This window comes from Sminthopsis crassicaudata, chromosome 2 (genome assembly GCF_048593235.1).
Source record: "Sminthopsis crassicaudata isolate SCR6 chromosome 2, ASM4859323v1, whole genome shotgun sequence".
Lineage (NCBI taxonomy): Eukaryota > Metazoa > Chordata > Mammalia > Dasyuromorphia > Dasyuridae > Sminthopsis > Sminthopsis crassicaudata.
This window is the reverse complement of record NC_133618.1, coordinates 222,352,104-222,379,253: the sequence shown is the minus strand read 5'-3', so window position 1 is coordinate 222,379,253 and position 27,150 is coordinate 222,352,104.

The following is a 27,150-nucleotide window of genomic DNA, read 5'->3' as shown; positions in this document are numbered from 1 at the left end:
CTTTCTCTCTTGGAGGATTAGAAGAAAACAGAAAGTGAAACTACTTATTTTATAGAGCAAAGCAGTATAGCCCTCAACTGATAAGGACTGATTTTATTAGCATTTTCCCGTTACTGAAAACTGTGGGGAAACAGGTGGAAGGGGAAAATATCTCACTCACTTGAGCACTCAAGAGCTCAGTCAATAAAAGTCTCTCCCAAACAATCAAGAAGCATTTATTAGGCAGTTACTATTCCAGGCACTATGCTAAGCACTAGGAATACAAAGAAAAAGGAAAAAGAAAACAATCCCTGGATTTAAGGAAACTTATTCTCTAATGAGGGACATAACATATCCACACAGGGTATGAGGGGGGTGTAGATGGAGTAGATGGAGGGTGGCCTTAAAAGTAAAGCACAAAGTAGCTGTTCTCAGTGAGGAGGGAAAGGGAAGACATGTGGAAGCAGATAGGAGAAAGAAAAGAGAGAGGAGGAATCCAAGAGAAAAACATAAAAATCTCCAGCAGGCTGGTATCTGAGCTTCCTTGATTGAGGCTAATGTTTCCAAGAAGCAGAGGTAAGGAGGAAGAGAATTCCTAGAATGAGGATTGTAAATGAAAGATAGAACATTGAATGTGAAGAACAGCAAATAAACTTGTATTGTTAGACCATGGAGTGCATAGAAAGAAATAATATAGAAAAAGATGGAAAATGCAAGAAGGGATCAGGTTATGAAATTCATCAGCCAATTACTTTACAAGTTTGTAAGAATGTATTGAGAAGTCACAAGGGTCTTAGTTCTAAGAAAACCCTCATTTTCTAGGTATTCCCAGCACTAGGCTGCTTGAATTCAAATCTTCTATCTTGAATTGTCATCTGTTCTTAAGACCCACATATGATTCAACCTGGGGCTGAAGACAGAATTTGTTATTGACTGATAAGCAATGATTGCTACAGGCTTAAGGAGGAAGGAAATATTTGTCCTACTCCTTTCAGAGCAGATTTATTGAATATTATCCTCTCTAATGCATAACTAAATTCCAGACAAATTGGATTATTTGCTGCCTGAATCCACACTCCACCCCAAACAAATCTAACCACTTTCCACTTATGTGCATATGTTCACATACTTAGAATAACCTGCTCCCCCCTCATCTTTGGGATTCTTAACTATCCTTTAAGACCCAACTCAAATGCTAGCTCCTCCATGCACATTTCCCAGCTTTTAAAAGTTGTCAGTGATCTTCCCCTTTGCAGATCTTAAATCTAGAATTTTTCTTTTGTGCTTAAATATCATGTAATATTGTATATTTTAGTTATCTGTGTCTGTCATTATCTCTCTTCAAAGGGAAGAGACTATGTTTTAGGTCAATTTTGTATATCCCTAGGACTCAGAATTATGTTCTTTATATAGTAGATATGTAATAAGTGTTTTCTTTACATTTTTATTTTTTATTAATAAAAGAAACTCCAGATAAAAATTTTCCTGCACCATTGTTGATTGGTATCTTCTCTGTAATTTAAAGCTTTAGACAGACCTAGGAACAATAAGGGGTTGTATGATTTGCCACATTCCAGTATAGTATAAGTAAAACAAATGGTCCCTTTCAGATATATTGGTCCCTATAGAACTGTAGATTTTCAAAGCTAGAAAGGACCTCAAATATCATCTGAATGTACTACTTTTCCCCTTTCATTTAACAAATGAAATATCTAAGAGAAATAATTGAAGTATTTAAGACCACATAGGTAATTAACAACACAACCAAAACTAGAACTCACACTCCCCTAATACCCTCCCCACAGGTATAAGAATGTTCAGGATCCTTGCCATACACTAAACAAATAAGCCAGCATAGGTTATAGATGAACACTTAAGTATGATATATCCTATCAGTAAGTGAACAGTAGGTGATACACATATGTCTCACAATTCCACAAGTGTATGCGCATATATATATATATATGTATATATATATATATGTGTGTGTGTGTGTGTGTATATATATATATATATATACACATACACACATACACACACACACACACACACACACACACACACACACACACACACACATATACATCTGTTTTCTTTTCCAGAGCTAAATGACCCAGAGTTTGGGCATAAGATCTGGAAATCACATAAAAAGACTACAAAACAATTTAAAATAAGAGAAGGTATACCTATAGTCTGGAAAAAGCACATTTTTAGTCAAAGAAAAAGGATGCTTAAACTATTACAAAAACTTTTGGCATAGTCATTTACACTAGACCAAAGAAGATAGTATCTTTTTCTATCAGTCACTTAGTTAAGTTCTTGCTTATGGGCATTTTGGGATAGATAAAGAAAAATTGGTGAGTTCCTGGAACTATTCAAAGATCTGTGAGTTTTCTTAGATATTTTCATAGGGATTGGAGAAAGGGAAGTATTGAAAAGGACATTCAGTACAGTCATGCAGAAAAGGAAAGAAATAAAATAACAGCAAATATAGCAAAAAATGGAGTCAGTTATGTTCTTCCCCAAATCCACTTTTGACATTACTATAGCATAACAATAATAACTTGAATTTATAAAGTTTTTTTTGAGGTTAAGAACATTTTTCCAAGAAAAATGTTATGAGGCATGCAATATAAAGTATTATTCTCAACAACATAAAAAGATCCATACAAATCCTCTGTCTTAGGGCAGGCCCTGTTTCTTCAAAGAGAGGAACCTATACCTGGAAAAGCTGAAACTGCTTCTCTCCTTCCTTCTGAGATCTCCAGAGAAAATTAAAGAATTATTACAGTAACTTGTATACTATAGTATATAGTTAATTGCCACTACAAAAAGGGTGGCTACAAATATTTTTGCAAAAGGGGGTGATTTCCCCCTTTTAATGATCTTTTTGGGGATACAGACTTAGTAGAAATACTCCTAGATCAAAGAATATGCACAGTTTTATAGCATAATTCCAAATTGCTCTTCAGAGTGGTTGATGATTTCACAACTCCACCAACAATGTATTAGTGTCCCAGTTTTCTTATATCCCCTCTAACATTTATCAATATCTTTTCTGTTAGTCAACCTGGAAGGAATGAAATGATACTTCAACATTGTCTTATTTTGCATTTCTCTAATCAATAGTAATTTAGAGCATTTTTTTCATATTAGTAAAAATGGCTTCAATTTCTTCATCTAAAAATTGCCTGTTCATATTCTTTGACCATTTATTAATTGGAGAATGGCTTGTATTCTAAACTATATAGATATTTTATTTTATATATATTTTAGAAATGGAGGTGGAGTCAAGATAGCGGAGAGTAGGATAGGTCTTTACTTAAGCTTTTCCTTGTGTCCCTCAGATCAATACCAGATCAAGACTCTAAACTGATTTTGGAGTGACAGAAACCACAAAATATTTGGAGTATAAAAAAATTTCCAGCAGATGATATTTTTTTTCTTTCTCTTTCTTTTTTTTTTTTATTGTAGCTTTTTATTTACAAGATATGTGCATGGGCAATTTTTCAGCATTAACAATTACAATACCTTTTGTTTCAACTTTTCCCCTCCTTCCCCTCACCCCTTCCCCCAGATGGCAAGTTGGCCAATACATGTTAAATATGGTAAAGTATAAGTTAAATACAATATGTGTATACATGTCCATAGAGTTATTTTGATGTACAAAAAGAATTGGACTTTGAAATAGTGTACAATTAGCCTATGAAGGAAATAAAAAATGCAGGCAGACATAAATAGAGGGATTGGGAATTCTATGTAGTGGTTCATAGTCATCTCCCAGAGTTCTTTCGCTGGGTGTAGCTGGTTCAATTCATTACTGCTCTATTGGAATTGATTTGGTTCATCTCATTGTTGAAGAGGGCCATGTCCATCAGAATTGATCATCATATAATATTGTTGTTGAAGTATATAATGATCTCCTGGTCCTGCTCATTTCACTCAGCATCAGTTCATGTAAGTCTCTCCAGGTCTTCCTGAAATCCTCCTGTTGGTTATTTCTTACAGAACAATAATATTCCATAATATTCATATACCACAATTTATTCAGACATTCTCCAATTGAGGGCCATCCATTCAATTTCCAGTTTTTGGCCACTACAAAGATGGCTGCCACAAACATTCTTGCACATACAGGTCCCTTTCCCTTCTTTAATACCTCTTTAGGATATAAGCCCAGTAGTATCACTGCTAGATCAAAGGGTATGCACAGTTTGATAACTTTTTTAGCATAGTTCTCCAGAATAGCTGAATGTATTCACAATTCTACCAACATTGTATCAGTTTCCCTGTTTTCCCACATTCCCTCCAACATTGCACATTATCTTTTCCTGTCATTCTAGCCAATCTGACAGATGTGTAATGGTATCTAAGAGTTGTCTTAATTTGCATTTCTCTGATTAATAATGATTTGGAACATCTTCGCCCTCCCCCAGACTAGAGTTAAGTGACTTGCCCAGGGTCACACAGCTAGGAAGTGTTAAGTGTCTGAGACCAGATTTGAATTCAGGTCTTCCTGAATCCAAGGTTGGTGCCCTATCCACTGCGCCACCTAGCTGCCCCTGGAGCATCTTTTCATATGGCTAGAAATAGTTTCAATTTCTTCGTCTGAGAATTATCTGTTCATATCCTTTGACCTTTTATCAATTAGAGCAGTTGTCCTCAAACTTTTTAAATAGGGGGCCAGTTCACTGTCCCTCAGACTGTGGGAGGGCCAGACTATAGTAAAAACAAAAGCTCACACTTTGTCTCCACCCCTCAGTCCATTTGCCATAACCTGGGAGGCTGCATAAACATCCTCAGTGGGCTGCATCTGGCCCAAGGGCCGTAGTTTGAGAACCCCTGAATTAGAGAATGGCTTGATTTCTTATAAATTAGAGTCAATTCTTCTTATAAATTAGAGTCAATTATCTATATATTTTGGAAATGAGGCCTTTATCAGAATCTTTGACTGTAAAAATGTTTTCCCAGTTTATTGTTTCCCTTCTAATATTGTCTGCATTGGCTTTGTTTGTACAAAAACTTTTCAATTTGATATAATCAAAATTTTCTATTTTGTGATCAATAATAATCTCTAGTTCTTCTTTGGTCATAAATTCCTTCCTCTTCCACAGGTCTGAGAGGTAAACTATCCTATGTTCTTTCAATTTATTTATCTCATTCTTTATGCCTAGGTCATGAACTCATTTTGATCTTATCTTGGTGTGGTATTTATTAAGTGTGGGTCAATGCCTAGTTTCTGCCATACTAATTTCTAATTTTCCCAGAAATTTTTTGTCAAAGAGTGAGTTCTTATCCCAAAAGCTGGGGTCTTTGGGTTTGTCAAACACTAGATTATTAAAGTTATTGTCTGTTTTGTGCTTTGAATCTAACCTATTCCACTGATCAACTAGTCTATTTCTTAGCCAGTACCAAATGGTTTTAGTAACTGCTGCTTTATAATACAATTTTAGATCTGGTACAGCTAGGCCACCTTCATTTGATTTTTTTTTTCATTAATTCCCTTGAAATTCTTGACCTTTTATTTTTCCATATGAATTTTGTTGTTATTTTTTCTAGGTCATTAAAATAGCTTTTTAGGAGTCTGATTGGTATAGTGCTAAATCAATAGATTACTTTAGGTAATATTGTCATGTTTGTTATATTTGCTCGCCCTAACCAAGAGCATTTAATATTTTTCCAATTGGTTAAATCTGACTTTATTTGTGTGGGAATTGTTTTATAGTTTTGCTCATATAGTTTCTGATTTTCCTTTGCCAGATAGATTCCTAAATATTTTTTACTATCGGTAGTTACTTTAAATGGAATTTCTCTTTGTAATTCTAACTGTTGGATTTTGTTAGTGACATATAAGAATGCTGATGACTTATGTGGATTTATTTTGTATCATGCAACTTTGCTAAAGGTCTGGATTATTTCTAATAGCTTTTTAGTAGAATCTCTGGACTTCTCTAAGTATACCATCATATCATCAGCAAAGAATGATAATATGGTTTTCTCATTGCCTACTCTAATTCTTTTAATCTAGCAGATGATATTTTGGAAGAATAGTTTATATCTCTAAATGGGAAGATGATATATTTAAATCTTGAGATCTGTATCTCTGTTACGGGCATACTTAGAGGGTACACATATAATTTGATTTTATTATGATGAGATAAAAAAAAAGAAACTAGAGGTAGAAAGAGGTGTCTATTGGAAGAAGAGGAAAATGGAGTTAAAATGGGAGTAAATTACATCTCATGAAGATACAGAAAAGACATTAAAATTGAGGGAAAGAAGGGAGGAAAGAGCATTGTATGAATCTTTCTTTCATCAGATTTGACTCAAAGAGAAAATATCATTCATATTTGACTTCACAGAGAAACTTATCTCACCCTATAGGGAAGTAGGAGGAGGGGAAAGAGAGGGAAAGTCTAATAGAAGGGAGAACAGAAGTAGAAGGGGAAAGGTATAAGAAAGGGGGAATGGCTGTAAAGGGGGAGGACTGTGTCATGGAAGTAGTAGTCAGAAGCAAAATATTAGAGAGGAGGGAAAGGGGGAAAGGAAAATTAAAAATATAACTGGGGGAAAACAAGATGGCAAGAAATACAGAATTAATCATTTTAACTGTGAATATGAATGGGATGAATTCTCCCATAAAAAGGAAGTAGCAGATTGGATTAAAAGACAGAATCCTACAATATATTGTTTACAAAAAAACACATTAAAAGCATAGTGATACATATAGAGTAAAAATAAAAGACTGGAGCAGAATTTATTGTGCTTCAGCTGAAGTTAACAAAAACAAAACAAAACAAAACAAAAACAACAAACAAAAAACAAATGGAAAAAAAAAAACCCCAAGGGTAGTGATCCTGATCTCAGATCAAGTAAAAGCAAACATTGATCTAATTTAAAGTCATAAGGAAGGAAACTATGTGTTGCTAAAAGGTACTACAGATAATGAAGTATTATATATATTAAACATATATGCATCAAGTGATATAGCATGCAAATTCCTAGAGGAGAATTAAGAGAGCTGCAAGGAGAATTAAGAGAGCTGAAAGAAGAATTTGACAGCAAAACTATACCAGTGGAGTATCTCAACCTTGCTCTCTCAGAATTAGACAAACTGAACCACAAAATAAATAATATGCAGACAAGATTAGAACAGAAGCAATAAAATGGGTAAAACATTTACATTCAAAGATTTTGAATTATTTTACATTCAAAGATTCTTATTTCCTAAATATATAGAAAATTGACTCAATTGACAAGGAAAGATAATGATGAATGCTGGAGGGGATGTGGGAAAACTTGGACACTAATACATTATTGGTGGAGTTGTGAACTAATTCAACCATTCTGGAGAGCAATTTGGAACTATCAAACTGTGCATACCCTTTGATCCAGCAGTGTCTCTACTGGGCTTGTATTCCAAAGAGATCAAACAGGAGGGAAAAGGATCTACATGTGCAAAAGTGTTTGTGGCAGCCCTTTTTGTAGTGACAAAAAAATGGAAACTGAGTAGAAGCCCCTCAGAGTAGATGCCCCCAGTTGGAGAATGGCTTAATAAGTTATGGTATATGAATGTTATGGAATATTATTGTTCTTAAGAAATGATCAGAGAGACCTGGATAGACATGAACTAATGCTAAGTTTAATGAGCAGAACCAGGAGATCATTGTTCCCAGCAACAGCAAGATTATACGATGATCCATTCTGATGGATGTGGCTCTTTTCAATATTAAGACGATTCAGGTTGATTGCAATGGCCTTGTGATAAAGAGAGCCATCTACACCCAGAAAGAGGACTGTGGGAACTGAGTGTGGATCACAACATAGTATTTTTACTCTTTTTGTTTTATTTGCTTGCATTTTGTTTTCTTTCTTATTTTTTCTTTTTGATCTGATTTTTCTTATACAGCATAATTGTAAAAATATGTATAGAAGAATTGTACATATTTAACATAATTGCATGACTAGCCCTCTAGGGGAGCAGGTAAGGAGAAAGTAATGAAAAAAATTAGAACATAAGATTTTGCAAGGATAAATCCTTAAAAATTATTCATCCATATGTTTTGAAAAGAAAAAGAAGAAATAGGTCTTTATTAGAAACATTGGATTTAAAAATTGTTCCCAGTTTTCTGCTTCCCTTCTAATCTTGGCTACATTGGTTTTGTTTGTACAAAATCATGTTTCTGTGGAAGACCCATCATTAGTTGAGTTTGTGGTGCTGTTATTAATGGAAGGCCTTTTAATTAAATTCTTGGATCTTAGTTGGTTTACACTTTGCATTAAGAGAAAAACTACTTTACATTACATTCAACAAATTCATTGGTAATTACTTATCAACCTTTACTATTATTTTGTGAAATGAGATCTGTTTATTCCAAAAAGATTTCTATATATTAAATCTATTTACTACATATTCTGAAAATATCAAATCTTCTATTCCTTTCCCATGATAATGTGTTTCTTTCTTTCATCCTAAGTTTATCTTGTGATGATGAGTCCTGCATTTCCTTAATATTAGTGGATTTTTGTTTGAAATAATTAGTTTGGAAAGCATCTCTATCAAACTGATTCTATTATATAGAACAGTCTAACATGTTAGTTATTAAGTATGTAGCTAAAAGTAGAATAGGATCAAGATGGAGAGAAAAAGAATAAGGTGAAGGAAATAAGAAGAGGTTATAGAAAAGGTACATTTGTAAAGAACCAAATTAAAACAATACTGAAGTGTCATCTTAAATCTAGAAAATTGAAAAAGATGGTAAAATACAGAACCAGTCAACATTGAAAAGGTTTTGGAATGACAGACATATTAAGAGAGCTATGAATTGGCTCAACACTTTTGGAAAACAACTTGGAATTTTTTTTTGTTTTATTAAGCATTTTTTATTAATTTTTATAATTATAACATTTTCTTTGGCAGTACATATGCATAGGTAATTTTTTTTACAACATTATCCCTTGTACTCCCTTCTGTTCCGAGTTTTTCCCCTCCTTCCTTCCACCCCCTCCCCTGGATGGCGGGCATTCCCATACATATTAAATATCTTATAGTATATTTTAAGTACAATATATATGTGCAGAACCAAATTTTGCTGTTGTTGTTGTTGCAAAGGAAGGATTGTATTCACAAGGTAAAAATAATCTGGGAAGAGAAACAAAACAAAAACAAAAAAAACAAAACAAAACAAAACAAAAAACAATGCTCACAGTTTACACTCATTTCCCAGTGTTCCTTTTCTGGATGTAGCTGATTCTGTCCATCATTGATCAATTGGAATTCGATTAGCTCTTCTCTATGTTGAAGATATCCACTTCCATCAGAATACATCCTCATACAGTATCATTGTTGAAGTGTATAGTGATCCTCTAGTTCTGCTCGTTTCACTCAGCATCAGTTGATGTAAGTCTCTCCAAGCCTCTCTGTATTCCTCCAGTTGGTCATTTCTTATAGAATAATAATATTCCATAACATTCATATACCATAATTTACCCAACCATTCTCCAATTGATAGACATCCATTCATCTTCCAGCTTCTAGCCACTATGAAAAGGGCTGCCACAAACATTTTGGCACATACAGGTCCCTTTCCCTTCTTTAGTATTCCCTTGGGGTATAAGCCCAGTAGTAGCACTGCTGGGTCAAAGGGTATGCACATTTTGATAACTTTTTGGGCATAATTCCAGATTGCTCTCCAGAATGGTTGGATTCTTTCACAACTCCACCAACAATGCATCAGTTTCCCAGTTTTCCCACAGCCCCTCCAACATTCATCGTTATTTGTTCCTGTCATCTTAAACAACTTGGAATTAAGCAACAAAAGTTACTAAACTACTGACAAGAGCATAATGATAGAGAAAAAAGTTCTATATATTCCATATAGAAAAATTATCTAAATATATAAATAAATATAAAATTATATATCACAATATTAATGGAATCCTTTTTATAATAGTAAAAACATGGGGTAAAGTATGTAACTCATTAATATGAAAACTTTTTTTCATGATTATATACCTATAACCTGTATCAAATTGCTTACTATGCTAAATTGGTTAAGGAAGGAGGAAGAAAGTTTTGAACTCAAAGTTTTAAAATGCATGCTAAAATTTGTCTTCCTATATAATTAGGGAAAATAAATTACTATTTCTAAAAAGGAGGAAAAAAAGAGAAAGTATTCCCACTGTCTGGAGAATGCCTGAACAAAGTATGGAATATTCATATTATCATATATCATTGAACGATAAGAAACAACAAATAAAAGAAATTCAGAAAATCATGAGGAGGCTTTTTATGAATTGTTTCAGGGAAAAGAAAACAAAATTAGGAGAATAACATATATATGTATGCATGTATATTTGTATATAACATATATGTGTGTATATATATAAAACCACTGCAAACAATACAGACAATAATGCCAATAAAGATAATACTGTAAGACAACAAAATTCATACCAAATATAATGCTGAATGAGGATTCTGGAAGACTGATATTGGGATATAATTCTTCCTTCCTATTCATTCTGAGAAATCTACAAGGAAGAATTTATTTTATTCAATTTGTTTTAATTTTCTATTAAAGATACATTCTGGGAAGGCACTGTGCTAGATATAGGGGATAGATATGAACAAAAAATCCAAACTCTACCCTCAATCAATTTGACCTGGCAAACTCAGCCTCCCTGGGCCTCAGTTTCCTTATCTTTAAGATGAAATAATTGAACTTCATGATATCTCTCTAAGTCTAGCTCTATAGTCCCAAGCTCTAAATCATTCCAGTAAGCAGTTACTTACATGACTACTGAGTATAAAACTCCATAATAATTATAGATAACTATAAGGCTAGAAGTTAAAGATAGAAGCAAAATCAAAAAAAAAAAAAAAAGAAGAAAAGAAAAGAAAAGAAAAGAAGGAGCTTATACTTAACTAGAGTCATATAACATAGCCCAGAAAAGTAAATATGAAGCATACACAGAATAATACTGGTGTCCACAGAAGAGTAACACACTGAAGTTATATTTGCTCAGTGAAAAGTTCTCTAAGATTTATTTTGAAAGCTCTGATTTTTATTGTTTATAATCTTGACAATGCTTTCTGATTTGCAGCCCAGAGCTAACAGACTACCTTATCTGCAATAACAAATTTGCTTAAGGCAAAATTAGATGTGTGAACTTCTCTTAGTAAGCTAAATTTAAATAGAAATTTCTTTAAATAAAAGAAATAAGAGGGAGTGTGTGAGCCACACAATAAATTCTGATTTATATTATTTCATTCCCACTTCAACCACCATCCAATGTAGCAGCCAGCAGATAGATAGTAAGACATTTTAATGAAACTTCATGCATAATTTTGTGGTGACATTATTGAAGAGACACTGAAATGTTTTGGGGCTGAGTTCAAATTAATTCTTTCACAGAAAGTAATGTCTTTAGAGAAGTGAAATTATTTTTAAAAGTAGGAAAAAAAATACTGTTGTGTAATGTCTAAGCAACATTTTGCAAGTCAATACAAAATGAGTAGCTAGCTTGTTTGTAGTGAAAAGTGGCCTGTACTGATCAACTCCTTGTTTGGGAATGATGTTTTTGGGTAGTGGGGCCACTAAAGGAGACAGAAAACAAAGGGTGACATAGAGTTTTCATTTCACAAGGATATTATCTTGTGAAATCAGAAGATGGTTTAGGACTCCTTCAATACAATCTGTTTTCAAAGGTAAAATATCTTTATTCATGTGCATTTAAAAGAAAAAACTCCTAATTTGAATAATGAAAAAGTATTTAAGTGATGACTATATGCAAAGCACGCTGTATAATTCTAAAGATACAATGAAAAAATATTGTCAAGAAGGTCACATGCTTATATGGGAAAATAATGTATACAGATGGTTTCAGCAAAAAGAAACATGAAAAGATCCTATTGTCTTTAGAGTGCAACTGAAAAAAAAAAAGTAATGCATCTTTTTAATATTTCCACTGCTAAAATTATATAAATTTCTAACGTCAAACTATTTAGCAGTGTCAAGGACTTTGGTGGTAAGAAATGCCTCTCCCCTATCTTCAAAAGCCAAGACTTTAGTGCCAGCAGAATTAGGCCAGACTCACTTCCTGGGGTTTGGGCTGGAAGCAGGACTGATCTGGGAGGCCCTTCCTTCCACTCTCAGGACTTAGCAATGTTCAGCAGTTTGGCGGTGGTAGTGGTGAGGGAAATCACCCTCTTTGGCACAATGATTTTTCTTCTCAATGATGAGTGGAAGCAAGGTGAATGATATGGGGTGTAGGGGATGGGGCCCAGCTGCTCTCAAGGCTCTTGAAGTTAGGGCTCTGAGCCTTCATTTACAACTGAAGGAGGGTAGTAGTTGAGGTGGTGGTGGCTTGACTTATCAGCACAGTTTGGTCTCTTTTCTCTCCAGGGTGACTGGATCCTTCATGAAGGCTGACTTGCCTCTATCCCACTTGAGGTGGGGAGAGCTGGCCCTTTTCCCACAAGAGTTACTTCCACAAGGTGACAATGGCTATCAGAGCTGGGCTGGACCTAATCTAAAAGGCACCACTTCTAAGACTCTTAGCATTGTCTTACAAAGAATGAACTTGGTCCCCAAAAAGAGATATGAAAAGACTCTACCCAGATTCCTTATTTTGTAGTAGAATTTTGTTAATCTATCAAAAACATTTTTTTTGTAAATTCTATCAAATTTTGTTAATCTATCAAAAACAAAAAAGTAAATATTTTTTTCCTGAGGGAAAAAGGGAACAGGATGGCATCAAATTGTGGAATACCTGGCATACCTGGTTCCCCCCTTTCCAGTTATGGAACTATAATCAAATTAACACTGTCATTGCTACTGGGAAGCTTATGCCAATCCACTACCCTGTGGTTCCCTGCACCATCCCTGAAACTTTCCAAGCTAAAATACCCCTCCCTGCCCAGTGTTTCCATAGGTATAGTGTCTCTCCCATTAGAACAAAAGATTTTTGAGGGTATGTGTAATAGAGAGAGATAAGGTGAAGAACTTACAGGAATATGCAAATCCTTTTTCTGTATTTTATTTTCATTATTTCTGTGTTTCCTATGACCTGTATAATATGTGCAGGCTCATATTTACTTGAACCTTGGCCAGCTATAAACATATTTACTTAACCTGAGTTGATGACATTTATCAGTATTTGACATTTATTGATATTTAGTCTATTAGCTTGACCACTATCTGCTTAATTAAGCCTGAAGGCCTGATTTTCTGTTTCCTAGAAATCAGGAGATTTCTGTGAAACAGAAACCTTCCATTCCAATCTCTCCAAATAGCAACAACCAATTAGATGTCTCCCCCTCCCCTTCTCAATGCTCTCTTATTTGTGATGTAATTTCTTGTATAAAAGCTATGTAATTTTACTACTTCTTTAGCTCTCCTACCAAGAGCTTTCGCTTTCTTATCTTGTGATGGGACGGCTCACCGTCTGGAGGTTTTCAATAAACAACTTTTCTGCTTTTTACTGAATGATCTCTGAGTAGTAATTTTGGTTAAGGGTCTTCTACATCCCTCACAAGGGATATAAGGACTCTCCTAAAGTGATGCCAGAAGGACAAGAAAGAAGGGAAAAGATGTGAGAATTATGGATGTTGAATGTTCATCAATTCTATAAGAAAAGCAAGAAAAAAGAAAGAGCCAAAGGCAAATCAGTATGAAAGAATATAGCACTAACAGTTCAGCTAACATTAAGAAATCTGGCAATAATCTGACAGGAAGTCCTCTCTCATACTTAAATCAAAAAACAAATTAATCAGCCTTCTTTAAATAGAAGACAATTCTTGGAAGAGATCATTAGTTCCAGAAACTAAGATAATTATGTTTCCTACCCAGTTATACTGCTCTCAAACTTCTTTGAACTTCTCTGTCAACTCCTTGCCTGGTACCTTCACCCCTCATTCTTCAGCTTCATTTTGCATGTTGTCTTCCTCCTCCATTAGATTAAGGATAGAGACTGCTTTTCTTTCTGTTTGTATCTCCAGGCTTAGCACAAAGCCTACCTAGCACATAGTAAGTTCTTAATTAATGTTTACTGACTATTGATCAAGGGAAAGTTGGGACTATCTTCTTATTTAATCTAAAAAAAGAGACATTATGGTATACCTTTGATTAGATTGAAAGCAGAATCCATAGAGGAAGGAGTTTAAAAGAGGGAGTAAGAAATCAAATTCAAGAAGATATTTTGTCCAAGAAAAGTTCCAGCATTAATACTATAATTAGTCTGCAAATCAAAACTCTAAACTTAAACTATGTAACTTTGTTTTATTTTTCTATGAAATTTTGTCTTTTGTTTTAATATGGCTATAAAATGAAAATGGAAATTGATTGGAAATAAATGTCAATATTATCACCTGATGAAAGATTCTGATTTCAACATAAACTCTTAAATTTTTTGCTCTTCTTTAATAATTTTTTCATCTGAGGTCCTTTCCTTGCTCCCAAAAACAAATTTCTTGGACAAGACTTGGACCTTGGACTGAGCACTACTCTTTGTCCAGCAAATGATAACAAAACTAGTGACTATCACAGTATGGTCATAGTTTGTACTGAATCATCTTTTGCCCAAACATAGCCAACAAAGCTGTCAAATTCTTAAATATTTATCTCACTGAATCATGTGCAGAATAGACACTCCATATATGGAGCAGAATGCTTGGTCATAGAATGTTAGAGTTACAAGAGACTTCACAGATCATCCATTCAACAACACACACACACACACACACACACACACACACACACACACACACACAACTTCATAGATGAAGAAACTGAAGACTAGGTAGGTTCTTATTTTGGTTTTGCTAATTCTGTCTATAGTTGTAGCGTGCTCTCCTGGCAGTTACAATTACTATTCTGTCCTAGACCCACCAGAGCACCTTTGACCACTGTCCTTTGCAGTGTGAGCTCTACCCGGCTCGCCTCCTCTGAGGCCTTCTAAGGTCTCTGGCCACAATCTCTTGAATCTATAGCTTAATAACCGGTAGCGCACTCAAGAACAACCACGTGTAATCTTAAAAGCCTTTATTATACCTACTCATATAATGCCCTGACTGATGCCCTGACTTGTTGGTTCCCGAGTGAACACCTGGTCAGAAGACCCACGTGTTCACTACCAAAACCCTTACCTCTTTTGGCTACCCATCTTGGCTTGGCCACCCAGGCTGGGGAGCCAGGGTGAACAGCATGAGGTTAAAGAGGGCGGTTGCTGCCTGCAGTGGGCTTACATAGGGCCTGTGAGGTCACACACACAGCCAATCAGCGAGAGAGTCACCCATTACGAAGCTATCTCAAAATGGCCAGGATCCCGCCCAAGGGCAGTCCTAATATCCACAGAAATTATTTCTGGGCCTCAATCTCCCGATGCACTGTGTCCGCCCATTTAAAGGGCCCTTACAATTCCCTTTCTCTTGTTTTGCGGGAACCGCACATCTCATCAAGCTAAACTTTTAGCACCAGCTATAGTTCACTTGATCCATGAGATGACAGAGTGTTATGCCCAAGGAGGTACAAAGCAGCAAATCAGTAAACAGAAGTATGACAATGAGAACCAGGCTCAACAGTGGCCCAAATGTTCAACCCATTCATCAAAGTCATACTCGAGATAATAGGCCAAAGAGATTGGATGCCAATGAGGTAGGATGTCAACACTGAGGTGGGAAGTCAACAAGGTAAAACATCACAATTCTAGTTAACAAATATCAGTAGGTAGGTTGTCACAATTCTAGTTACATTTATCACAGTTCTAGACCAATTCTAGTTTCTTACAATTTTCTGTTGCACTTTTCATACTCCTAGAACAATTCTAGCTTATCACAATTCTCAATTGCATTTTCACAATCCTAGAGCAATTCTAGCTTATCACAATTCTCTATTACACTTTTCACAATTCTAGAGCAATTCTAGCTTATCACAATTCTCTATTGCACTTTTCACAATCCTAGAGCAATTCTAGTTTCACAGGTGCACATAAGCAAAGTCATGTCCAGTAACATTGTCTCAATAACAACGGCAGGTGGGTGTGTTGGTTTTTCACCCACTAATTTAAAAGCATAGTCCTTCAATAGAAAGCATAGGGCAAAGCCTCTTCCCAGGCCACCATATGGCAAGTGGCCACGGGAGAAGCAAGCAGGCCCATTGTCCATTTACAGTCTTTATATTGCGTATCACCCAAAACAGTCCATTTCAGCTGCAACACTGGAACTGTGTCTGGTGTCTCTGGTCACGGTCAGGAGGGGCATCGCTGCCATCAGCGTCTGAAGGGCTGCGGACATCTGGCTGGTCTCTCTGGACTGTTGTCTGGTCCTTCTCTTGGATCCCCAGGTTACAAATGTCTCTGGTGGGGATGAACTCTGCTGCTGGATCTGCACCTAGGAAGGAATGTCCCTGGGGCCCAACTTGGGCCTTTCCAAATGCCATCCAGGCCTTTCCACATCACAGTGGAAACAAAGTTGTTGTCAAAAAGATTAACAAGCCAGACAAAAGTCAGTCTGTCACTTAGCTGCACTTTCTGTGTATGCCCGAAGTGCATTGCTAAGGTAAAATGCAAAGAATTTAAAAATGTAAAACCAAAATAATTTAAAAGTGTAAAACCGAAATAGATTAAAAATATAAAACCAAAATAACTTTAAAATGTAAAATCAAAATACTTTGAAGATGTAAAATCAAAAATGTTTTAAAATGTAAAATCAAAATTTAAAAATTGTAAGCAATCACATATCCCAAAATTCCCTTCTCTTGTTTAGAAGAGAAGATCTTGGGGATAGTCTGTGCAGTAATGACTTTACTAGAACACTCGGCTATATCCCTGAATTCTTTTGCCTAAAAATCAAAGTTTGAATTTCTGATACCGAATTGTACTCCAGGAGTGTGAATCAATAAATCTGATATTACTTTTCCTCCTGGGTCAAAGATCACACACTGTCTATTTATTCTAGTGATTAAAACAACAATTTTCCAACCCATTCTAAACATAAACACTGTTTTATAAGTACCCGTAGGGGGTTGGGAAATCAAGCTCACCTGTGGAAGTGGAAAATCCACGAGGTAATAAAAGAGGAGTTCCAACTCTCCAAAGACGATCCTAGCAGTTTTACAAGTATAAAACTCCACTCTCTCTAACTGCAAGGTCTTGTCCCTGTAAGGTTTCTTAGAAATTAACTGAACTGTATTTTTAAAACTTTTCTGATTATACTCAATACCCCACAATTCCTTTTTGCCTTGGGGCATAAAGCCTACTCCTGTCCTTTGAAATGAAGACACAGGAGTTTTGAATGGATTAATGGGCAGTGCTGATAGTATTATCGCCCTTCCTTTTCCTCCTCCCCCTTCTCCCTTGGCCCAAGAAGGTGAGGCAGAGGGAAGAAGAATCGGAAAATCCCCCAAAGGCTGATTCCAAATCAAACCTGAGCTTTGCACATAAAAAGAACTAAACTTCTTCTCAATGGAAGAGTAATGGATAAATTCCTTAAAACAACAATGCAGGAGGTAAACCAACAAAATGCTAAGAAGAATTTCTACAACTTTAGTCCATGTGGTTCCTTTATTTCCTTCCTTAGTTTCAGCCACTGGTTTGAACTCTTCCTGTTCTATCTGTAGTAACCTAGCTTTTTCTTCTTTCTCTATCTCCATCTGTAGTTTAACCTGCAATTCCAGCAACTCTTGCTGTGGCATTTTATACTCTATACTGTCATACATACGCATTAGCTCTAGGTTGCTCCCTCTCCGAGCTATATCTAATAGGTGTGGGGATAGCCTTCTGGGAGCTTGATTACAAGCTTCCTGCTGTTCTTCAGTGGTGATCTTTGTTAAAAGATCTTCCATCTGGCTCTTTAACCTCTTGATATAAGCATTATGTTCAGCTGTGTCCTTGAGCCTGATCCCAGAGTTACCTGGGTCCATATTGCTTCTCTGTCTTCCCTCTTAAGTGGCGTTTCTACCGGATCTTTCAGAATCTTAATTCTGAATATTAAATATTTTCAAAACCTGATAATTCCTGATGCATCCACCACGTTGGGCGCCATTTGTAACGTGCTCTCCTGGCAGTTACAATTACTAGTCTGTCCTAGACCCACCAGAGTACCTTTGACCACTGTCCTTTGCAGTGTGAGTTCTACCCGGCTCGCCTCCTCTGAGGCCTTCTGAGGTCTCTGGCCACAATCTCTTGAATCTATAGCTTAATAACCGGTAGCGCACTCAAGAACAACCACGTGTAATCTTAAAAGCCTTTATTATACTTACTCATATAATGCCCTGACTGATGCCCTGACTTGTTGGTTCCCGAGTGAACACCTGGTCAGAAGACCCACATGTTCACTACCAAAACCCTTACCTCTTTTGGCTACCCATCTTGGCTTGGCCACCCAGGCTGGGGAGCCAGGGTGAACAGCATGAGGTTAAAGAGGGCGGTTGCTGCCTGCAGTGGGCTTACATAGGGCCTGTGAGGTCACACACACAGCCAATCAGCGAGAGAGTCACCCATTACGAAGCTATCTCAATATGGCCAGGATCCCGCCCAAGGGCAGTCCTAATATCCACAGAAATTATTTCTGGGCCTCAATCTCCCGATGCACTGTGTCCGCCCATTTAAAGGGCCCTTACATATAGTGTCACCACTCATCCATTCATTCTCTTACATTTCTTTTCCTGGTGTGGAAAGAAAACAAAACATATAACTGAAGTTTTAGTCAAGGCTAGGAAGGCTGATTTCTGGGAGAAAAGAAGAAACAATATTCCATTGAGCCACATCTCTTACCTAGTTGTCAGCCTTCCTGGGGAAGAAAAGTCATCAAGCTGTAGTGAACTCCCCTTAAGGTAAGGATAGAGGATTCTCTTCCCCCTGGCAGGGTCCCCTGTCTCTTCTATATGAGGCTCGGAAATACCATTCCATTGGTTTAGTGGAGAGAGCCCTGGGCTTGGAGTCAGGAAGACCTGATTTCAAATCCTACCATAGACACTAGTTGTGTGACTCTGGACAAGTCAATGAACTTCTGTTCATTTCAATCTCTTCAATTATAACTGGGGATGATAAAGGCACCTACTTCAGACCAAACAATAGTATTTATAAAAAGTATTTCACACTATGACAGACATGTAGTAGGCATGATATAAATACTTGTTCCTTTCTGTTCCCTTCCCTTCACCACATAGCTCCCTTCAAGAGAAGTAGAGGAGAAAGAACCTTCCATCAAGAATCCAGTCCTAATAGGGAGAAGGAGAATTAACAATATTCCTGCAGCCCCAAGTATTTACTCTTTTGTTTGAAGTATTAGGCCCTTATAAGGAGAGATTCACAGCCAAACTTCTGTGAACACTGAAATTCTATTTAAACTCTTTCCTCAATGATTAACAAACTCTCCCCTGGTTAAACTCTCCCCATGACTAATTCTAACCCCCCTCCCATTTACTAAAGGTGTATGCTCTGTCCTCCACTGCCTGCTTCCACTTTCTAGCTCTCATTAAGGCAGGATCCTTCCTGACAACACAGGTTGCTCTTTCACTCATCTCCAACTCCCTGACCCACTGGTCCAGATGGAGGAGTTGGACTACTCCTCACTCTCCACTGTCTCTCCCAGGTTTTCTCTCTACCAGTATAATTCAGTAACTTCTCCTCCTTTGAGGTTCACAAATTCCATAGCTAATACCTAGTTAAATTCTCATAGTTACAGTCCTCTGGTCTCTAGGACACTTCTGATCTTTCTTCAATAATTTCAGTGCCTGGCTCACAGTTTTTCTCTCCTAAAACTATCCTCAAACTATGGGGCTTCAATATACATATTGATAGTCCTTCAAACACTCTAACCTCAACTTATGCCTTTCACATGACCACTCTTCTATTTTACCTCAGTCACACACAAAGAGAGTCAAATCCTTGATCTTGCCATCACCCACAATTATTCTACGTCCATGTTCGTGAATTCTGAAATTATCTTCTGTTCGCAATCCATTGTTGTTCCTCTTCTTCTGCCTTCTTTATTGACACCCTGATCCCCAATGCCTCCATCCCTCAATTCTCTCACTGACCCACACCCTTATATTAACTACACTCTCCCCCTTTCCCAATAATGATCCCTTGGTGACCTAGTCCAACTCTACACTGTCCTATTATCTTGAGTCTTTGCCCTCTTATTCTATCAATGATCTACTCCTGCCAAATTTCTGGTGGGATTCCCACTATCTACTGCCTTCCATCCACACATGCAAGTGAATAAAGCTGAAGAAAATCATGAAACTATGCTGACTAGGTCTACTATAAATACATGTTATATAACTTCAACTGGGTCTTCATTGTTACCAGACAATCCTTTTACGCCTTCTTAAGTCACTGTCCGATTCTCAAAGCAGCTTTTTGTCCCTCCTCAAATTCCCCCTCATACTCTCAGCTGAGAACTTTGACTCATACTTTACTGAAAAATTAAGGATATTCTTTTTCTCCTTTTCCTTATCTCACATCACTCAGATACTTTCTGAAACTATCTCCTCCTTCAACCCTATGTCATATGAAGAGGTGGTCCTCCTTCTTGTTAAAATAAACCTCTCTTTTTGCATAAGTAATCCCATTCCATTTTCTCTTCTCTAATGGTTCATCCATGCTATCATCCCCACTCTCTCATTTATCCTTAAAAACTTTGTATCTATTGGCTTTCCTATTACCTTTAAACATGGCCCTATTTCCCTCATCCTTCAAAAACCCTAATAACTGCTATAACTTTCTGATTGTTCTCCCTGACACCATCCTTGCTAGCTAGCATCCCATATCTTTCCTCCCTCTTATGGCTAACCTCTTTGAGAAGGCTAGACACAATAGGGGCATCCATCTCCCTCACTCTCTTAAGGCTCTATAATCTGGCTTCAAACCCCATTAGTCAATCCAAACTTCTTTCTCCAAAGTTGCTGATGATCTCTTAATTGCCAAATCTAGTGGTCTTTTTTATTCTTCATTCTACTTGATCTTTTTGTAGCCTTCGGCATTGTGGATCACCTTCTTCTTCTTGATACTTTTCTCTAGATTTTTTGACATTATTCTCTTCTGATTCCTCTACTACTCATTAAACTGCTCCATCTCAGGCTTCTTTGGTAGATCTCCAACCAGATCATGCCTTAATCTTGAGTAGTCTTGGGTTCTGCCCTGGGTCCTTTTTTTCTTTTTCCTCTATATTATTTTACATGAGAACCAGAATTAGAATCCAAGTTTCTTGACCTCATGTTCTTTCCAATACTCCATAACACTTTATCTTCAGTAAAAGAGAAGTCACCATCTCTGAAGTTTTATTTTTTAACAAATACTTCAAGAGTTTAATGTGTCTCTGATTCCATTGTTTTAGTGGCTATCCTCTTGAATGATTTGAATCAATATCTATTCATTACTTCTCATTCCATATGACTCTTACCCTGGCCTTCTATAAATTTTCCACAGGGATCTACCCAGTACCCGAGAGGATTCTTCTAGATTTCCTAGCTTAGTATGAATACCAACAGAGAAATATTCATACCTCTTCATACATGACCAATCCACCTCATTTTAGTGTTCTATCTCTCTCAGTGATGTCGTTTGTAATTTAAATGCTTATTGAATGACTGAATTGATTTGACACTACCCTGGATATCCTCCATGAGAGTCACTCTCATGGAGGATATCCAGGTTATTATTAATATATTATTATACTATATTATTTTATGTTATAGTATATATTATAATATAATATAATATTGTGCCATATTATATTATATTATATTATTATAGTGATTATTGTCTAACTTTTGAACTTAGCTTTTTCACATTGAAAATCTGACCATCAACTGAGCAATGATTGTTCAACCATAGCTCTATTACTATCCCACTCCTCAAATTGGAGGGGTTCAATCAGAACCTTGAATACCTCCACCATGAAAGACTTTGTTGGTCCTAACCTTGGCTCCCCTCTAAAATCCTAGATAAATGAAAGGTGTTCCTTGTACCTATGACACCTAAAACCAAAATTAAATTAGTGGTAAAATTGTGTGACAATCAAATTCACAAAGAAGGATCATGTCTTTTGTCTCTTAAGGAGACAGAGCAATTTTGAAGCCCTCATTCAATGTCTTCAGTTCTCTTCCTTAAGCTACTGTGCAAGTTTTTCTATCTATCAGTTCTTCTTCCTTCTATCTTATACATTAAATAGGATCCTCCTGACTCTTGGAGATTCATGTTTTGCTTACAAATTCACAACTCCTCAAACTTTTTATGTGAAATCAATAGTACTTTTTTAAAAATCATACCTCAGTCACTAAATATTTATATGGTTTCTTTTTTTAAGTTTTATCTTGTCAAAAGAAAAAAGAATTACTTATACATGAACTGAAATAAACATTATGCTTACATTTCTGAAGGCTTCATCATAAGCATCCATTACTTTGGTACCTTAAAAATATGTACATATGTTATATATGATATATAGACATGTGTGTGCATATGTATACACACATATACATATATGTTAAACACTAGTAGTTCAGTATAATAAAACATGGGGTTCACAAGATAATAAAGCTTGCCTTTGGCTTTTTAGAAAGTCATGAGATTACTTTATTCCTTACACATCCCAAATTACTTTTGTTTGTTTTCTCCAGCAGGTACTTACCTGTGAATGATTTGAACCCCCACAGAAGAATGCAAGCTTCCTATCACTCTAGGCCTCTAAATTTCAAGTTTGAAGCTGCAAAAGCAATAAAGCCAACAAGGAATTGGCCTAGTTGGGCCCACCCATGTAAAATGACTCCTCTCTCTCAAAGGTCCCGGGGGAGAACAATTGCTGCTTTCTTGCAAGATACAAAATGTCCATCCCATTCCCCCTCCCAAAAAAAAGACTTGCCTTAGTCAGCCACCCCTCCCCAGATCTTACACTTATTTCAAGGATTGCTGAAAGGGCCTAACAGAACAGGTTTCAGCTGAACTTTTGATAGTGACGTGTTATTGCCCGTTATTAGTTTGTTCTTGGAGTGATGTGCTGATGCAGGCATGTTATTGGCACGACACTTTGGGGCCATCCTCTTCTTGGTGTGTTTGTGGTATGCTGGTGTGTTAGTGATATGTGGTTGGTATGTTACTATGTGGTCGGTATAATGGTGGACTGACATGTTGGCATGCTGTTGGCGGGCCTTGAGGGATGTCATGATGCTGGTGTGTTGTTAGCATGTTGTTGGTATATCAGAGTGACCTCGTGTTGTTGGTATGTGCATGGAGTTGTTGGAGGAACCTCGTGATTTTGGCCTATAGTTGACATGTTGGGGCAGTGGCCTCGTGATGGTGGCATGTTATTGTCACCGTGTTGTGTTATTGGAGTGACATAATAATGCCAGTGTTGCTGTGTTAAAGGCATGACAGCACGGTGTTATGGATCCCGTTCTTTGATTATGGCTTTCCTTCTTTTTTGCCAGATTGCCTAACTGTCTGGATTAGGTTAGGTTTTCTTCTCACATCTCCAAAACCAAATGTAGGGCTTCATTTGAGGCAGAACAGCTATTTCTTTAGTCTGCTAAGGCAAACCTCACATATTCATTCTGAGGCAGTTCTAGAACATATATTTGGTATTTATTTGTGTTTTGATGAAGGCTGACATACTCAGAATAGTGGGGAGATAAGGATCATAAAAGTATAAAAAATTCCTCCAGCCTCATATCTTTGGGGCAGATCTAGTCCCTTGGGGTACCAGTGGGCAATACACTATACATTACAGATAAGCTGTATTTAAGATAATTTAAGATAAAAAACTTTTAATTGAGAGAGCAATACTGACAGGATGTCCAGCAAGATGCTTCTGATCAAGATACATCAATGTAATTGGTAGATATAGGGAATTTAGACATTGAGAGGATTAAGATATCAGGGTGCTTAATGGCTGGGTATCTGTGACTGATTAATGCAAGCCTTTTAGAAAATTATTATTATTCTATATATTTCCAAAAAAGCAGCAGTTATTTTCACACAGAGACCTTGACTGAAATGACCCTTGTGACATCCAGAGTCAAGCTAACATGCAGCTTCTGTGGAAGATTACAGAGGGTCTCCACTTGATATTTGAGGATAAATCTTAAACAAAGGTAACACAGTTCATCTGAAACTCATTTTGTGAGTCCCTTTCCCAGTTATCATCTAAAATAGATGTAAGGTGTAAATTCTCTGTCTGCCAAGTACTTAGTAGACTGCCACTCAGGAACTGAGAAGAGCTAAGCAACACAAATGCTTTGTGGAGTGAGAAAAGACCCACAAATAACTGTTTCAGTGAAGAGGATGCTGGGCTCTTGAGCCCAAGGAGCAGGCTCTGGCAGATATTATCAATATTGAAAGACTTTGAATACTGGTTGAATAATGGGGTTGTTCTCTGTCATCTGAGCACCAGCATCAGGAGTATAGATTTTTCAGGCAAAACAAATCTTGAAGATCATTTCCAAGTAAGTTGTGATCTGTATCAGTGGAGGAACAACTTACACCAGTGAAATTATAGTTTTTAAAGTACTGATGTGTATATACATATATATGCACATATATACGTATACATATGTACTTATATACATATTCAAATCTTTGGTGGAAGGAATACATTCTCAGTACTATAACTGCCATTGTTCACCTCTCAGCCAAACTTGCAAAAAATAGAAGCTACAGGAATAGAGAAGGGAAGACAGATCTGAGAGGTATAGTGGAATTGGAAGCATAACAGTCTCAATATGAATGAAATGACAGAGAGTGAAGAAGTAAGGTAACTACAAGATTTCAAAGTTGAATTGTATGGTAGTGACACAGACAGATATACTAAAGCAGAAAGTACTGGGAAAGATGAATCCGGTTTTGAACCAACTCATAAATTGAAGAGACTGATGGAACATCTAAATTTCTGTGTAAATTATTTATTAGGAGTCAGTACTTCTGAGAATTTTCCTCTAATTATTTTTCCATTTTCTACAGAGGAAGACTAAGTGTCATATAGTTACTCACCTAAACATTGTACCAATTTTTTTTCTTTTTACTTTTCCTTCTTCCTCCTTCCCTCCTCTCCCTCCCTTCTTCTCTTTCTTTCTTTCCTTCCTTTCTCTCTGTCTCTCTGTCTCTGTTTCTCTCTCTCTCTCTCTCTCTATTACAGACAACTATAGGATAGCAAAAAGAGTAGGAGATAGGATACCTAGATCTGTGCCCTTCCTTGTCCAAGCTCTAACCTTGGGCACATTATATGTGTGTGTATATGTGTGTGTGTGTGTGTGTGTGTGTGTGTGTGTGTGTGTGTGTGTGTATACATGTATACACACACACGGTATCTTTGAGTTTCAACTCCCTCAAATCTGAAATGAAAGGACTGCCTTAACCCCAGGGTCCCTTCCAACTCTGCTTTTGAATAATATTTTTAAATCTGTACAAATCAATTAGTTGAGAATTTTTATCCTAAAACAATTTTAGTCCACTATTGGTGGTTTCTTTTATCTTGATATATTTGTGTATTCTTCAGCCTACAGGTTGGAATAATCTCTTAGGATGGAATCAATTCTATAGATCAAATCTAATTAAATTATGAGTTGCGACCACATGCAAGCTCCCATAAGTGAATATGGGAGGTGCAAAATTATGATTTATTATTAGTAAATGTTTGATTTTCATAAATATTTTATATGCCTATGCACCCTGAATTGCATAAAAATTTCTTGGGCAAAGAGGTAAGCCCTGCTCTTGTTCATAGTTAAGTGGTATCAGTAGAGGAAATGGTAATAGAGCCTTTTCTTTGAACATGTTTAGTGAATTCCTGCTACTTTCTATGTGTGGTTCTGACCCTACCCTCAACGCATTTGCCATTTAAGTATAGAAGAATAAAAAAATGACTTTATAAAGAAAGGAAAACATGATAAGCATCCCAAGAGAAGCAGAAAGAAAATGCCACAGAAGTTCAAAAAAAGGCTCCAAAGTCACTTTGGGCAAAGGAAGAATCAGAGATGGTTTTATAATATGTGTTATTTGAATAGAATCTGAAAGAATACGTAAATTTCAACAGGATGAAATGGCCCTTATTTTGGGAAAAGAGAAATATAAAAGCAAAGTGGGCCACAGAACAAGGAATGGGTTTGAGAAAAGCAATTAATCTATTTTAATGGAAAATAGTATATATGTTGGGTAGTTCACAGAGTCAGAGAATTTAGAGCTAAAGGTAAGGTACCTTAGAGAGTTAGTCTGAATTTTCAGATAAAGAAATTAAAGCCATTTCTAGTTACATGAAAAAATGCTTTAAATCACTATTGAGCAGAGAAATTCAAATTTAGACAACTCTGAGATAGCATTATACAAAAACAGATTGGTTAAGATGACAGGAAAAGATAATGATGAATGTTGGAGTAGAACTGGGGCACTAATACATTTTTCGTGGAATTGCAATCTGATCTCATCATGCTGAAGAGCAATATAGAACTATGCCCAAAGAGCTATCAAACTGTGCATACCCTTTGAGACAGCAATGTTTCTATTGGGCTTATATCCCAAAGAGAGTATAATAAAGGAAAAGGACCCACATGTGCAAAAATGTTTGTGGCAGCCCTTTTTGTGGTAGAGAGGAACTGGAAAGTGAATGAATGCCCATCGATTGGGGAATGGCTGAATAAGTTATGGTATATGAATGTTATGGAATATTATTGTCCGATAAGAAATGATCAACAGGATGAATACAGAGAGACTTAACATGAACTGATGCTGAGTGAAATGAGTTAGAACCAAGAGAATATTGCGCCCAGCAACAAGATTATGTGATTATCAATTCTGGTGGATGTAGCTTTTTTCAACAATGAGGTAATTCAGGTCAGTTCCAATGGTCTTGTGATGGAAAAAGCCATCATCCAGAGAGAGGACTGAGCACTGAGTATAGATCACCACATAATATTTTCACTTTTGTTGTAGTTTGCTTGCATTTTGTTTTCTTTCTCATTTTTTTTTTTTTTACTTTTTGATCTGATTTTTCTTGTGCAGCATGATAATTGTAGAAAATGTATAGAAGAATTGCACATCTTTAACATACACTGGATGACTTGCTGTCTAGGGGAGGGGTTGGGAGGAAAGGGAGAAAAAATTTGGAACATAAGATTTTGCAAGGGTGAATTTTGCAAATTATTTATGCATCTGCTTTGAAAACAAAGGCATTAA